The sequence below is a fragment of the Condylura cristata genome, unplaced genomic scaffold (genome assembly GCF_000260355.1).
Source record: "Condylura cristata isolate star-nosed mole 26May11 unplaced genomic scaffold, ConCri1.0 scaffold00030, whole genome shotgun sequence".
NCBI classification, from domain to species: Eukaryota; Metazoa; Chordata; class Mammalia; order Eulipotyphla; family Talpidae; genus Condylura; species Condylura cristata.
The window spans coordinates 12,257,567-12,273,484 of NW_004567131.1; the positions used below are offsets into that span (position 1 = coordinate 12,257,567).

The following is a 15,918-nucleotide window of genomic DNA, read 5'->3' on the forward strand; positions in this document are numbered from 1 at the left end:
GTCTATTCTGACCCTGGCTATGCTGGAGCTCATGCTCCTTTGGGGGTTATTGGAAATCTGCTCTGAAACCCTGTTATAAATACCCAATAATAAATAAACATGAGTTATTTCTGAAATGTACCCATGAATAGCCAACTGCCCCAAACAGCCAAGGTTGTTCTTCAGATCCTGGGAAAAATAGAAATGTGGGGATGGTTTTATTTTTCCAGTGCCCAAAGCAGAGTCGTTGGTCATATATGTCTAATTATAGGTTTCTGTTTCCATTTTACATCTTATCTGTAGTCTGAGGAAAGCAAGAAGAGGGGAGGAGAGGAATTAAAAAAGAGAGAGAGGCAGTGAAAGACAATGAGAGTGAAGGAAAGAGAGAAGGGAGGAGGATTCTATTTCTGCCCTCCAGCACTACTAAAATCACTCAGTAAAACAGCACATCCGTGGGGCTGGATATCTGGCTTATAAAGATCAAGATGCTAGTAACCATTGAGGAAGAGAAATCACACAATAGGTGGAACTATGGATCGCTGGAAACAAAGGCCAAAATAAACACTGAAGGAGCGTACTTCAGGCAACAGTAGAAGTGTTGTACGGTGAGCAGGAACTGGAAATTAGACCCTTCTCTCTAGAGCGTTGGGCCACTGGGAGCATCCTGCCTGCACAGGAGAGCAGCAACAGGCAGCCAGATGAATCCCCGTCAGAAGTCGCTCCAAGCCCTGGCTTTCCCCTTCACATGAGGCTGCAGGGGCACCACCCTGCCCCTGCCCTCCCTTGGATGTCAAGACTGAGGAACTTCAGCATATTGATGAGTCACCACTAGACGCCAGATTCCATCTCAGTGCCGGGTGGGCAAACTAATACTGGCACAGCTCTCCATCGCTCTGAAGAGACTAGTGAGACTAGCATGCCTAGGGAGTCATGAAAAAGCAGGCGTCCCCTCTCCCCTCTCTACCGATGAGACTCAGTGATGAAGCAGCTGCTAGCTGGAAGAAAGTTCTCCTCAGTACCCAGTCATACCCCCTGATTTCAGATTTGCCAGCTCCAGAACAATGGGAGATAAATTTCTGTAGTTCGTAAACTGCCTGAGCCATGGTACTTTGTGATGACAGCACTGATAGACTGAGACACACATTTGCAAATGGTCTGAGAGTTTGGGTACAGCCTGTGATGATGGAGCAAAATTAAACCAAACAGGATGAAAGGAATCATACCAAAGTCATGATCATACCAAAGTTAACGAGTCTTTCACCATCAGATTCTAGCTAAGCTCCTCCCCCAACAAACTTCAAAGAGAATGTGTTCAAGACCTAAGCCTGATCAAACTTGGCTTATGTCGTTGATACTTGGAACGCAAAATAAAAGGCAGAGCTGAACAGGCAAAGAAAATGCAGCAATGACTACCACATTCATCTTGCAGAAGGCTCTCACCACCTCATCTCAATAAGGTCCCAATGCATTCTTGTCTTCTGACTGAGCACATGCCACCCCATTTCCTGGTCAATGAAAATGAAGGCAACTTGCATGTATTACCCAAGGAATTATCCACATAAACAGGCTAGGTTGGTTGTAGAAACAAACAATCTAGGAGTCTTGTTGATATAAGCAACAAAGACCAACTTCTTGCTCATGACATGAGTCCTGTGTGGGCTGGAAAAACTATACTCATACTCACCATAGTAACTCAAGGGCTGGGTACATGGAGCATTTACCACATAATGAGACTGACATCACAATCAAACTTCCGAGTTCATCATGACTAGGATTAGAGAGTCCTAGCAATAAGATGCTTCCGTCTGGAAGTGACATATTGTAATGATTGATTTTATGTGACAATTTGACTGAGCTGTGGGTATGCCCAGAGAGTTGGTCAAACATTATTCTGGATGTGTCTATGAGGGTAATTTTGGGTGAAGATTATGAAAACAGAAGGCCATTGAGTAAAGCAGATTGCCCTCCATAATGTGGGGTGGGCCTTATGCAATCAGTTGAACACCTGACCTTCCCTGCACAACGGGGAATTCTGCAATAGACAACCTTTGCACTTCAACAGCAACATCATCTTTTCTCAGGGTGTTTAAGCTGCTAGCACCCTGCAGATTTTGCACTTACAGCCTCCATAGTCAGTAAGCCAATTCCTTAAAGTATATTTCTTTATCTACGTACATACACATCCTGTTGGTTCTGTTTCTATGCACCCACCCCATCCAAGGAGAAGAAGGCAGGTTGTTGCCTTGCAGGATGGCCACAATTAGAGCTTTTCTTCCTCCAACCCATGGAATGTATTTTCTCTAAAGCCCAAGTGAGTGTCATTCGGATCCTGGCTTCCTCCAACTGGGACTCTGGCATTTTCTTCCCCAGCCATGTACTTGCTGAATAGGAGCACAATCTGGCGAGAGGACACAAAATATGGTGTATTCACAAAGGGGAAGATGATTACAGAGACCTGAGTCATCAGGGGTTTTAAGAGACCATGATCCAGAAAGAGAGGGGAAGACATTCACCCTAGTTCCACCAAGCTCTGGAAGGGGTATGTGTCTGCTGGAAAGGTTACTGGGGAAGACAGGATCTTGCCTCTCAAAGAGCCTCCATGAGAGGACCTTGGCACCACCACACATACACACACACACACACACAGTAAACCCTCCTCCACATGGGACCTGTCATGTCAGCAGAGCTCCCAGTGACCAGAGAGCCAAGCTGGACAGGATGAGATCACGGCCGCTTCCCATCAACGATGGCAATCTCATTCACATAAGACAAAAGTTTTCTTATGCCCCCTATTTTTTTAACTTGTAAAAAATTGAAAAGCATAACATATAGAGGAAAAGGACACAGGTAGAAGCATTTTGTCAATAAATGATCATGAAACAAGCAATCATGTAATTGTGTCTTAGTTCTGACTGCTTTAACAGAACACCACAGCTTGTGTGACTTACTAACAACAAATACTTATTTCTCATAGTTGTGGGGGCTGGAAGTCTTAGGTCATGGTGCCAGCGTGGCCAGGTTCCAGTTAAGCCTGCTCCTGGGTTTCACACTACCAACTTCTCACCATCTCCCTCAGGAGAGAGCAGTGAGAGGAAGCAAGTTCTCCTGTGACTCTTAATGAAGAAATGAATTCCATTCATGAAAGCTATCCTCCATGACCTCACTTAATCTTAACCATATCCTGAAGGCTACACCTCTAAATACCATCACCTGAAGGATGGAAAAGATTCAAAGTGTGAATTTTGGGAAGACACAAAAATTCAGCCCTTAACACACCACCCGGCAAGGAGTGTGACCAGTCCCCATTTCACCTCTTGCCCTCCCTCCCTCCTCCCTTAATTCAATTACTGCCCTTTGCATTTGCCTGGTTTTAACTGAAAATATTCCTTAATATTTTCCCTTTTTCCAGTATCTTCTAATATCTAGAAAGACTGGAGTTATATCATGGGTTGAACTCTATCACAAAACATAAACTTGATTGGAAATATGGTCATTGTAGATGAAACTGACATTGTGGGGTCACAATGGAGTAGAATAGACTTTAACTCAACATGGCTGGTGTCTTTAAAAATAGGGGGAAATTCAGACACAGACATACAACACACACACAACACACACACAAGAATACCATATGAAGATGAAGACAGGGGTTGGGATAATACTTCTACACTCTAAGGTACAAAGATTAACAACAAAATCCCCAAAGCAGGAGAGTGGCATGAACAAATCCTCCCTCCCAGCCTCAAAGGAAACCTTGCCTGCCAACACCTTGATCTTGGACTTTTTTAGCCTCCAAACTATGAGAGAATAAATGTGAGTTGTTTAAGCCCTCTGACTGCCATACTTAGTTCCAGCAGCCCTGGATACACGCTAGAAGACAATAAAGAAAAGCAGTACAGAGCTTCTAATTGTGCCATAAATTGTGGCTTTAAGCTAGACAGACCATTACCAAGTATGTCCAAAAAGTAATGAAATTTGTTTTACTTCTTGTTAAGGGAGAAGGGGGGTGAGGAATTTGAAAGCAATTGAAAATCACCAGTTGAGTTGGACAAGAATATGAGGTTGTACATCCACAAAATGGGACCTCCTCAATACATACTCCCAAGTGTTTGTGTGATTGTTCTTTAGTGCATCCATGTAAGGTTAGGTTTGGGGAGGTGCTCACTTTGGGACTAAAAGAGGGGAGCTGGCTGGATCCGAGGTGGAAAGGCACACACACATAGAAGTAATATAAAAAAAAGAAAAAGAAAAATGGAGCCAACCCTAGCCTGAGTAAAAAACCAGCGAGGAGGAGACCATGAGAGTCAGGCTCCAAGCATGTCCAGGCTCGCAGCCATATCTGAGCATGCGCAGACCATCCACTCAGAAGGTGAAACCACAGGGCTGGTCAAACACCCAGTGAGACAGAAATTCAACTAGTCATTACTTGACAAATTTTCCACGAATCAGAACTGCCCAAACTGAGAATGTCACTTGCATAACACCAGAATGTTTACCAGCAGGCCCCCTCCACCTTTGATATATAATCGTTCCCCACCCAGGACAACTGAAACACCCAGGTCTAGTGTTTCGTTGATATGTGTCTTCTGGACCTAAAACCCCATATAACATTTTTCCTTTGCTGTAATGCCATCAGGCAAGTTCTTGCCAGTTCTTACCTGTGACTTCCAAAGGTAGACTTTGTCTTCCTCCAACCTGACCTACTGTGTAATATATGGTGAAAGATAAAAATCTCCTTCTGAATGGTGGCATGAGGAGAAATCAAGGAACATTATTTCAAAGCTTTCATCCTATGTAAGTTGTTGTAGAGATTTTCAAAGAAGCAGATGCACTTTTCAAATTTTCCTCAATCTAATACACAGCACACTTGAAGCCCACATCATCCCTGTTGAATCGTTGACCTCAGAGATATGTTTTTTCTAAATGATGGGGTCAAATGTTTGGTTAGATTTTTCTTTAAGCAATAGCAACAACAGACTCCACAGGGAGTGTGCCTGCATGTAGAGTTGTGGGTGTGGGCCCTAGAAGTCCTTCCTTTAGGGCTATTTCTGGGATGCACGAGGAGTCCCCCTCTGCTTCAGACAGCAAGTATATACTGGCCAGTCGCTCAAACCCTGAACTGTGCCTGAGAAACTGGTGTGGAAGACATTTCATGTCCTGACTTTGGACTGACATTTCTCTGAACTGACTTCTGCTTACACAGTCCTAATATGAAGTTATCTGCTGTCCTGACATCCTGACACCCTGTTTCCTTGGCCCTCCAAAGAAGAGGGACACACAATTTTGGTAGAGGAAGCCAAACACTGCAGTGTGCATATGCTTCCATTTATGTGGGGGTGTAAGAATAGGCAGGACCACCTGTGCCATCACTGGTCAGTCTGGCAGCTCCCTGGGAGGGGTGGGGGTGGGGGGCCTGGAAGACTGTTCTATTTCTCACACTGGTGCTGACCTCACAGTGTGCAGGTTATAAAATGCCAAGTCGCTAAACACTTATGGCTTGCACACTGTTTGTAAGTACATACTATGAACAATAACAGAGAGTACAGGGATTTTCAATGGTAGGGTTTGTTGTGTTTTCGGTAGCAACAGAAGCAATTTAACGATGACCTGCCACCACCTCTGGGAAAAGTAAACTTCATAACCAGAGACTGAAGCTGAGGAGCAGAGATAACTCAGAGGCCCTTGGTGTTGCTGGTTTTTGGAAGGAGCTAGCTTTTCCCAAAGAGGACAATCCTAGGGGGCCCTTGGAAGACAGCAGTTTCACAACTTTGTGCCCAAAATATAGAGGCTGAGCTGCAAAAGTGCTGGCTGAAGGCACAGAAAGCCTTGAACAAACATTATGTTAATATATCAGTAGACTTGGCTGAAGGCAGCATTATTGGACAACAAAGAAAGCTTTTGATCCATATATCATCATTAGGACTAGAGACCTGGTAAAATTAGCAAGTATTGTTCTATTTGAACAGACAAAATGAATTCTGTTGGATGATACATGGGAATAAGGTGTTTTACTGGTCCCAATAGGATCATACTGAAGGCACTGGAACTCTTACACTGCTCCATCAGGGTTCAAGCAAACAGTTTCCTCCACTGGACTTTTTGGTGACTTAGAAGAGGCTTGAAAAGCAGTCTTACATAGTGTGAAAAGTTCTTTAATTCATAACATTAAAATCTTAATGATTAAACAATACTTGTCAAAAGATTCAGAATTAACACCGCAACGTTAAGAACGATTTTTGCCATTCAAGCACAAAAATGTGAATAAATGCAAGGAAAAAAAAAAACCCCTATGAATAGGTGTGCACCAATCCCACCAGGACAGTCAGAAAGTCACAATGATAAAGAATTGACTAGTGGTGAACTTTCTGAAGGCAGGTCAAAAGAAACAACAGAAAATGGAAAAGTAAAAATCAAACAAGCAGAAGCTCTCGTTAAGAGGCAGAAAGCAACATTTATTTCATCTAAAGAAAAATCTGCTGTAGAAACCTAAGGAAGCCTCTCCTGAAACTCAAGCATGTGACTGTCATCAAGGAAAAGGTGAGGAAAGCAAAGAAATTGGGAGCGCTTACAGCTGGAGAAGTTAAGCTTAAAGTAGATGGAAAGAAAAAGGAGAGAACTTCGAACTAGAACTTGTCAAACTGTCTCCTTTGGTAAAGGGATTTGAGGTGCTGGGGCATTAACTGTCCGTCTGTGAGAAGTTATATGCTCATTAACTTTATTCTGAGTGTTTGTGTTCTGTATCACACTATTTATATAAACAGCTGTTCTTTATAAATTAAATTATTATAGCTCCCATGTGTCTTTTGAAAGTTTTATGCCAGAAAAGGGTCTATATGCCTTAGTATATATTGCATTTAACCTGTTCCATCCAGGCAGCTTTTGCCTAAGTATGATTTTAGGAAGAGTTGTTTATATATGAAGATTGTAAGGAATGTGGCTATTGTGATGATTCACCAAATCCAGTGTCCGATGAGCATTCTTTAAACATAATCATGTTCCAAAGTGTGGTTTTGAGAAAAATAAAGGCAGATATTTTAGTGGGGGGGAAAAGAGAGAGAAAAGAGAAGACACCAGACAGGCAAGCTACTCTTCAAATGTTGGAGATTTCTGTAGATTTTAACGCTGTTCTTCCACAGGGGATGACTTCCTCCTGTCTTCTCAAAAATTGTCTAATGTCCCAGATCAGAAAGAACCTGTTCTCTTAACTCCAGCAGGGAGACATCTATCCAGTCTCCCACTCCTCAGCTCTCTGAGATTGGTCCCATGATGAGTCTATGGACTGTGATTTTGGATTCAGGTAGGTGAAGAACTTGATGCCATGAACTAATGCGGGCTCCTGGGCAGGTCATCCCACTTGGGGCTGCACAAACAAAGGGAAGCACCTCTACCAGGGCCTCCCTGGCTCATTGCCATGGGTCCTGTCTTGGGAATCTACATGTACAATAGCACCAAGAAAGAGCTGGAATGTGAGGGAGAAACTGAGGCAGGAGAGGGCTGCCCAGCACCAGCATGGGGTCCAAATCATATTCCGGAGGCAGCCAGGTTCCCTAAACTGTTGAAAACGCTGTGGATTCCCAGAATAAGCATCAGCCAAATGTAGCCCCATTCCTCATAGAACCTAGTAAGTAATATCTATCTTCACCTAAAATTATGACTTTTAACAAGTCCACAGAATTTTATGAGGCATAAGGAGCAAGGGAAATGGAAAGCTCATACTCCTGCTTTCAAAACAAAAACCAAAATAGTGCCAACCAGCAAACACAAGCCCTAGTTAGGCAGAACCTGGGAAGATCCCCTTTTTTTTGTTTTTTTTTTTCGTTTGTTTGTTTGTTTGTTTGTTTAAAAATTTATTTATTTGTGCATACAGGACTGAGGTACAGGCCAGAGATGCGGAGGGTAAAAGGATTCACCAGAGACAGAGGGGGGAACAGAACAGGCAGATCGACAAAGTACACTGCTGAGGGGAGCAGCAGGCGGGTCAGGAGAGGTCTGCCACGCCATGTGGTCTCCTCTGGGGCAGGCGGGGATCGAACTCATGCGGAAGTGGCTTTAGCTTCTCAGTGCTGTGCTTTAACCCACTGCGCCACCAGGGAGGACCCAATCCCCTTTTTTTTGATGTGTCCTTCAGTGCCCACAATTTCCCCAAGGTCAGTCTATGACTTCATGATCCCTCCCAAAAGACCTGGCCAGGTGATGTTATTCTCTTCCCTTAGCTGCTTCAGAAACACTGTTAAGTGAAACATCTGAAGGCAAGGCTTTCCTAGAGACACTGTGAAGACATTATGGAGTACACTCCCCCACACAATGACACTTGAGCTCCAGAGTCAGTGGATGGGTCACAGAATCCTAACACCAGGAGAGGCCCTCTCCTGCCTTCCTCTCTGACTTCAAACCACAGGTGAGAATCCATTCAATTCACCAGAAGTTCAGGAAGAGGAGGAGAGTCATGAGTTTGCCTCTACTCACTCTTGTTTCTAGGTCTTAGAGAAGTTGGGTGTGTATACTATTCAAACCAAAAATGCTTTAAAACATTATGTTTATCCATTTACATAATGTATTTGCAGCAACAAGCCCACAAATGGACACCAAGATACAGTAGCATCTGTTTTAATTCAAAATGGTCAAGTTTTACCTCCATCACTTTCTAGGGTTTCATCAGGGTTGGGGTGTGGGAGATATAAGGGTGGGGTGTATAATCTTGTTCCTCCCCCCCCCATGCCTCATTCGATGTCCTCAACAAGCTCAAAGAAGGGGGTCAGATCCTCTCCAGTATCTGATTCTGTTCTTCCAGGGTTAGCATTAGGCCAGTCTGAACATTTGTGACTTCTGGGGTCCAATATCCAGACCTTACAGACCCCAGCCTCACAGCTTCCACCAGATCAGAACAGTCGGTCTTACTGCTAAGGGAGCTTGCCCCCAACCAGAACCTTCCAAGTGGCCATTCTGTGACCTCCATTAGTGTGAGAGTGTGTGAAGGGGTCCCCTCTCATAAGGCAGCCACACCCTTAATAAATCTGTGCCCACAGGGTATAGAGCACAAGGGTGAACACAGACCTCGGCTGCACATGGAGCCAAGGCATCATCCATACCCAACGATAGGCTTTTCCCAGCACAGAAAACGGAGAGGGACTCCACACACAGCGAAACATGGTGCCGCCTGTCGTTTCCTGCCTAATGGAAGCAAAAGATGGAGAGGTCACATGTCATCAAGATTGGAGGGCATTTCCCACCCCCTGCCATAAAAGACAAACCAAACCGAAAAGCACCCACACCCAGTTCTAAAGAAAGCCTGTCTCCGTCTGCTCCTCCAAGTGAAGGCTGGTAACTAGATGCCTCCATCACGGCTTCTGCTCCCACTTGGGGCCTTTGGTTTCTCCCAGGGCTGGCTGTGAGGTGGAAGTATTCCCAGAATCTTCTGTCCTGTTCATGACACGCACCATGCTCACCCAGAAGCAACTCTTTCTTTTTTTAATTTATTTGTTTATGCCTACAAGAGGTGGGGTACAGGCCAGAGGTGTGGGGTGTGACAGGATTCACCAGAGACAGAGTGGGGAGCAGAACAGGCAACTTGAGTGTAATACACTGCTGAAAGGAGCAGCGGAGGAGTCAGGAGAGGTTTGCTGCGCATGTGGATCAGCCCCCTGGTTGGGAATTGAGCTCGTGCTGTGGTGGCTGCAGAGAGACCCACAGGGCTGTGCTCTAACCCATTGCGCCACCAGGGAGGGCCTGAAGCAACTCACTTAAGCACACACTCTTACACATGAGAGGGGCCTCTGTGTGACTGGCCTTACACAACCAGAACTAACCATGGTGAAACTGGACCAGGTGATCTGGGGCCTTGACAGAGTGTGGCTAAAAGAAGGGGAGGTCCACAAAAGCTCTGCACCCATCTAATGTAGACTTTTAGTCCAAGACATTTTGCCTGCTCCTTGTTAAAGCCTGCAAGCCAAACTAGCCCAGGGGATGGTGTCCAGTGTCAGGAAGCAGAGAGAAGACCAGTGCTCACCATCACCTGGAATCCTGTCGGTTGTCCATTAACTCTACTAGAGTTTTCCCGCTAGCCAGGCAAGATATGGGCAGTCGAGGGCTTGTTTGCTTGTGTATTTTGTTTATTTCATAAGAGGATGAAAAGGGTTGCCTGGAAGCAACAGAGGGTGACTATTGACCTTTTACCCAATGAAACTCCGAAGGCCCAAAGCTCACATTTGTGAACAGGAAGTTGAGAGGCCTAGTTAGCCAGACACCAGGCAGAACTGCTCCCCACCCCTTCCCTCACACTGTAGTCCAGCTGATCAGGGAACAGCACAAATAGACAGTCCTTGTGATCTTGGAAAAACCCCAGTGCAGGGCCATTTCTAGTTCTAGCAAAAGTATGCTGGGAAACAGATAGAGGATCCCAGGAGGACAGCCCTTAATGGTCATGTCCCCTCCCACCGTGAAACTGCTTCTCTAGTACCTACCCCACCTGACCCCAAACCTGATAGCTGTTCAGTGAGAACTCACCTCCCTTCACCTCCCTGCAAGCAAAATGAGACAAAAGAGGCAGTTTTACTAGGACAGTCTGGAAGCTCCAGTGCAGGCGATTATGACCACAGATTTGTCCCATCATGAAAACTACAAGTGATCTCAGGCCCTGGGAGGATTACAGCCAAAGGTGCTGGTCTGAAGCTCCAGCGAATCTGAGGGCTTGGGTGGTGTCCCTGGCTCTGTTGAAGCCAAACTCAGGCCACATCTGTGTCAGGGCTGGGAAGTACTTGGGCCCACATGTGCTGGAGAGTCTCGTAGAGGCTGAGAAGGTAAGCAGAAACCTCGCTGGTTCTTAGGAAGCTTTGTTTATCACATGTGAATTCATCAACCTCAAAGTTCATGATGATGGGGAGAAGGGGAAGGAGCTATCAATGCATTAGCTCCAGCCTTGGGGTCACTCTATGGAAAGATTTTTAGGAAATCCAGGGCTGCCAAGAACCAAGTATCTGGATGTGTTCAGCTCTGCACCAGAGCCTGACAGCCACCATGCCTGACCCACTCTAAACACAGTGTGTTACAAGGTTTACTCTGCATGGTCTCGTCACTAGTCCTGTGGTTTCAATCACCTCCTCCCTGCCATGTTCCTCTAAGTCTCTGTCCCCAGAGGGAGTTGCGGCCCAGAGCCAAAATAATTACTAAGAGGGTGGGAAAAGAGACAGAAGGTGTGGCTGCTTTGAGGAGCCCACACCCCACATGCCTTTTAGCAGAACACCACACTGAGGGCTGCTCCCTGGCCCCCAGCTGTTAAGCCTCCTGGAGTTTCTGTAGGTTGACAGCAAAGGGAGGCTGCAATACAAATGTCCTATGCTTATGTCTGTCTCAGACCACAGCTCCATGACTAGGGAGACATGGAGAAATTGTTTCTTGCCTTTCCTCCCAACACTCCAAATACGGATATTTCTGCCCTACAGAAAATTCCTCCATGCAGTCCTCCCTGGTGGTACAACAGGTTAAAGCGCAGCACTGTGGGACTGTCCGCAGCCACTGCAGCACTAGTTCGATTCCCATCCAGGTAGCTGACCCAAATGGCATGGCAGACTTCTGTCTCTCCTGCTGCTCTCCTCACTTGTGTATTTCATAGATCTGCCTGTTCTGCTCCCCACTCTATCTCTGGTGAACCCTCTCACCCCCTGTATCTATAGCTTGTACCCCAGTTTTTGTATACATAAATAAATAAATCTTAAGAAAAAAAGGGGGGGAGGAAAACTGCCGCACAGAACATGCCGTTTGCTGGGAAAGCCTCCTGTCTCATCTCTGTATCCTCCAAAGTTTAATAAAGCTTGAACGGCATAGGCAAGGCCCTAAAGTGTTAGTCAATTTCCAGGATGCTCCTCACCACTGTCATGGTGGCTGATTTCACACATCAAGCTAACCGGGCCGAGGATGCCTGGAGAGGAATGAGGCATCATTCAGGGTGGGTCATTACAGAGTTTCTCCAAGAAATGCATTTGGATTGGTAAACTGAGTAAAGCAGGTTGCCCTTCCCAGAGCAGGTAGGCACCCTCCAGCCTGTTCAGTGAATGAAACAATAAGGCAGGGCCATCACCTGAGCCCTCAGACATCCGAGATCCTCGTTCTTCCAACTTGGGCTGAACTACACACCATCAGCTCCCTCCGCCTCCAGCCTGCGGATCCTGTGACTTCTCCATAATCACGTGAGCTAATACCTCATTATATACATAATACACACACATCTCCTATCAGTTCTGCTTCTCAGAGAACCCTCACTAATGTCCTGGAGCCTATCCCTCCCTCTCACCAAAGCAAATAGAGAAAATAGAGACAGTCAACCCTCTGAAACAATTCTCTTTGAACAATTGCCTTTTTTCCAGCGAGGAAATTCAATCACTCACAGAGCTTAAGGCGTCTTCAACCTCCACAGGCTACAGCAGTCTTTCTGGCCCCTCCTTCATCAGTGAGCAACCATCAGGTCCAGGCCTCTTTAGGACAGTGGGGGGCGGGAGTGTTCTCTGGACTTGCGACTAGGCAGAGACCCCGGAGTTGGGGGAGGGCAATGAGATCATGTCTGCAGAGGCCCCCAGCCCTTTTCAAGGAGAGCCCTCTGTCATTTCTTGGAAAAGTTTTTCCTTCCAGCCATTTCTGCTCACACCAGCTCAGTTTTCCTTGTCTGGCCACCCCACAAACAGCAGCCTGCATTCTTGCCAAATTTCCATCTGCTTCTTCTCTGGTCTGCTGCCTCGGATTTCTCCCCTCCTAGGTACAAATATGTGCACGTGAGCCCGGGATGGAAATTGTGTGGTCTTCACCAGATATTTAGTACTTCAAATAACTCTAATAAATAAAGGGTGTTGGGGGATGGGGGGGTGTCTGTGCTTTCCTTTCTTTTTACATTTTCATAATTGCCCTTGCTCCCTTAGGATACAGGGATCTGGGGAAGAAGGCAGGTTCTTGTGGTCAGAGACCCTGGCCTTGAGGAGTACAGTCACTTTGGGGGCCCTTGGTCAGCCCTCAGCTGTGTGTGGTAAGTCCCCCTTCTGTGAGTCTCCCCCCATAGTGTGCAACAGAACTGGGTTCTAGTTGCACTTCTCGTGTTGATCCCGCTGGGAATTGACAGAAAACACATTTCTATCCCAATTTGACCCCGTCATCTATGAAGTTGCCTTCACTGTTCAGCATCCACAGTTTTCTATGGAAACAAATGTGTCTAAGTGGACACCACTACCCAAAGAAACCTTCTGAGACATGAGCTCCAGAAGGGTGCAGGTGGGGGTGCTTTGGGTAGGAGTCAGGGAAGTCTACTTGGGGTGATGTTTCCATACGGGATGACAACAGGCAACCAAGAAAGAGGAGGCTGGACAGGTGAGTAGGAACAGGTGAGCAGCACTGTCAATGCCATGCTAAGGAGACTGAGTTTTGCCCTGAGAGCCAAGACATGAGCTGGTGAAGCTTGGCGGGACTAGAGGCAGGAAGAGTCTGCCGAGGCATTTCTCGGCAGGGCATTCACAATGAGTAGAAAGCCCAGTGAAAACCCAGGGACTCAGAGACATTAGGGCAGGAGGAAAACTTGAGATCTCTGGGCAGGGCTGGAGCTAGAGGAAATTCCTGACAGAGATGAAGAAGACATGCTTCTCAGCAGGGCCCTTGTCCTGCATCTGGCAGTCACTCTCCATAGGTCAACAATGGCCCCTTGTCACCCAGAGGTGACAGGGACAGGCCAAGGCAGGACTCAACACTCAGTGCTGAACATGAGGCCAACAGGCTCTACTCCAGATGGGGGTTCTGATGTCCCCCACACAGTGGAAGGTGGAACAGGGCAATGATTAAAAGTATGGGTTCTCACATTGTACCCCTTTAAGTTACACCTGTGTTAATTACATCTCAACAAAGCTGAGCAATGAAAGCATGAGCTCTGGAGCCACCCCCAGGCTATCATCCCAGCTCTCCCACATACAAAGTGTGTGACCTTGTGGACTGTTCCTAATTTTTCTGGACCCCCGTTTGCTCCCTGGCACACTGGAAATCAACAAGATGGTAACTGTAAAGACTTGGCATATTGTAAGACTACAGTAAAATGAGCTGGTGGGATGGTCTCTTTCTTCAGCATTTTGCTTTGAAACTGTCTTTAGAAAATAGAGTAATAATGAGCCTTGGAGAAGCTTCCAGATGGGAAGAACTACAGTTGTCCACCTGTCTCTGAAGAGGAAACATCAGCTCAGAAGGCTAAACAACGTGCTAAAATCACAGCTGCCCAGGAGGCGAGGCCAGTTAGGCCTCACAATGTCTAGGGTGGAGAAAGGAGAATAAAAATATGGGCAGCATTTCTGGGGAACTGGGTGTCTGCAGGTGCCACTCAGGCCCAATATGGGGCAGGACCCGGCTGGCTTCTTCAAACCACTTGGACCTGCACTTGTTCTCCACAGGTGGCAAGAGACATCAACTTATCTCTTTCTGAGCAAGGGCATCTGATCCCGTGCAGGCCAGGTAACGGACTGCAGCTGCCGGGGCTGCCTATACCCATCACGAGCCCCAGGTCAAAGCTCCTGTAACAGGGGGGTCCCTAGGAAAAGGGGAAGTTCCAGGTTCCCTGCCTCACCCAGGAGGGTGGAGCTGAGCAGAGAAAAAGGAGAGAGGAGAAGGAGTCTGAGGAGATAAAGAAGGCAGCAGGATGGAGGGCCAGAAGGTGACCTGAGGAAGCCACATGGAGCAGCAAGCATGTGATGAAGAAACCGGGCTTGTTTCCTGACCCTGGACTGGTTAAGGCAGATGTGGGTGAGAGACCTGTAGGGAGGTGACTTATATTTATATTGATTTTGATTTTGCTCTTTTCCTCCCAGATTTGTCTGGCCATTTCTCACCCTTTTCCATGGGTCCCAGCCAGAAGGTGCTTTAGTCTTGTGGCAGCTTTCAGGCCTTGCTTTGGATAAACCCCTTTTGGGTTGACTTTGCCCACAAGGGGATGGGTAACTTCAGGTGTTTGATTTAGAAGTTATATTCTTTGTGTTCTGTATTGTATATTTACTGTATTAAAGTCCCTTTTTAATTAAAGTTTTATATGGTTTGTCTTAACACGGCAGATGGCAGAACCTACTTAGAGCAGGCAGGTTTGGGGCTTCAGGGTGCCCCTCTCTCCCACTGTCCTGTAACAGATTTGGCATCAGCCTGTAACACTCCCACTCCACCATCCCCTTGTGGTTTGTAGCCTGGCTGACAAATGCCCCAGATCTTCCTGCCAGATGCCCCAGGCACCCTCTGTCTATCCAACAGAGACAGGAATAGCGTAGCTGCTCAGTAAATGCTGACTGGGTAAGGAGATGCATGAATGAATGAGTCCTTCCCCTCTTCCATGAGCAGAGGCCTTGGGACAGTTGCTGTGCAGGTCAGGGGTTTTCCAGCACAGTGCTGAGAAGAGGGAACGGCTGCGTGGAGAACCAGCCCCTAACTTGGCAATCGCCGCAACACCAGACCCCCACCCCTTCTGGATCATTCCTTGGGAGTGACCACTCACACTTCACTGACACACAGGACACAGAATAACCCAACCCAGGGCCTTCAAACCCCAGCTTAGAGCCCACCACTGCCACAGCTGCTTCCTCCTGTGTAAGGTGGGCAGAGAAAGGGCACACCTTTCCAGAAGGAGATGGAAGGGCCAGGGATGACACTGGGCATCTGGCCCATGCTTAGTGGGGAGGACTGAGTGGCACAGGCCTGGGGCAGAAACATACGTGGCAGGAGCTCGCGGGAAATGCTGGGGCCAGACCCTGCAGATGAGGCTGGGGTTGGCTGGGGGGGTCCAGAAAAGGGAGGGGAGAGGAGGAAGGGATGCATGTGCAGCCTGTGATTAGCCCAGCTCCTCCAGACACCCATTTCCTCCCCTGAGTTCCACATGGGAGGGAGGCTACACTTTCAGCTCTAATCTGGGGATGGTCCCCTCCCCCCAGCAGTTCTCTCCCC

General features: G+C 47.0%; 1 protein-coding gene across 1 annotated transcript in view; it reads right to left on the reverse strand.

Moving 5' to 3' along the window:
* ASB13 (ankyrin repeat and SOCS box containing 13) overlaps nt 1–15,918 on the reverse strand; it is an 84,107-nt gene that overhangs the window by 31,514 nt on the left and 36,675 nt on the right. The gene's annotated exons all lie outside the window — the stretch shown is intronic.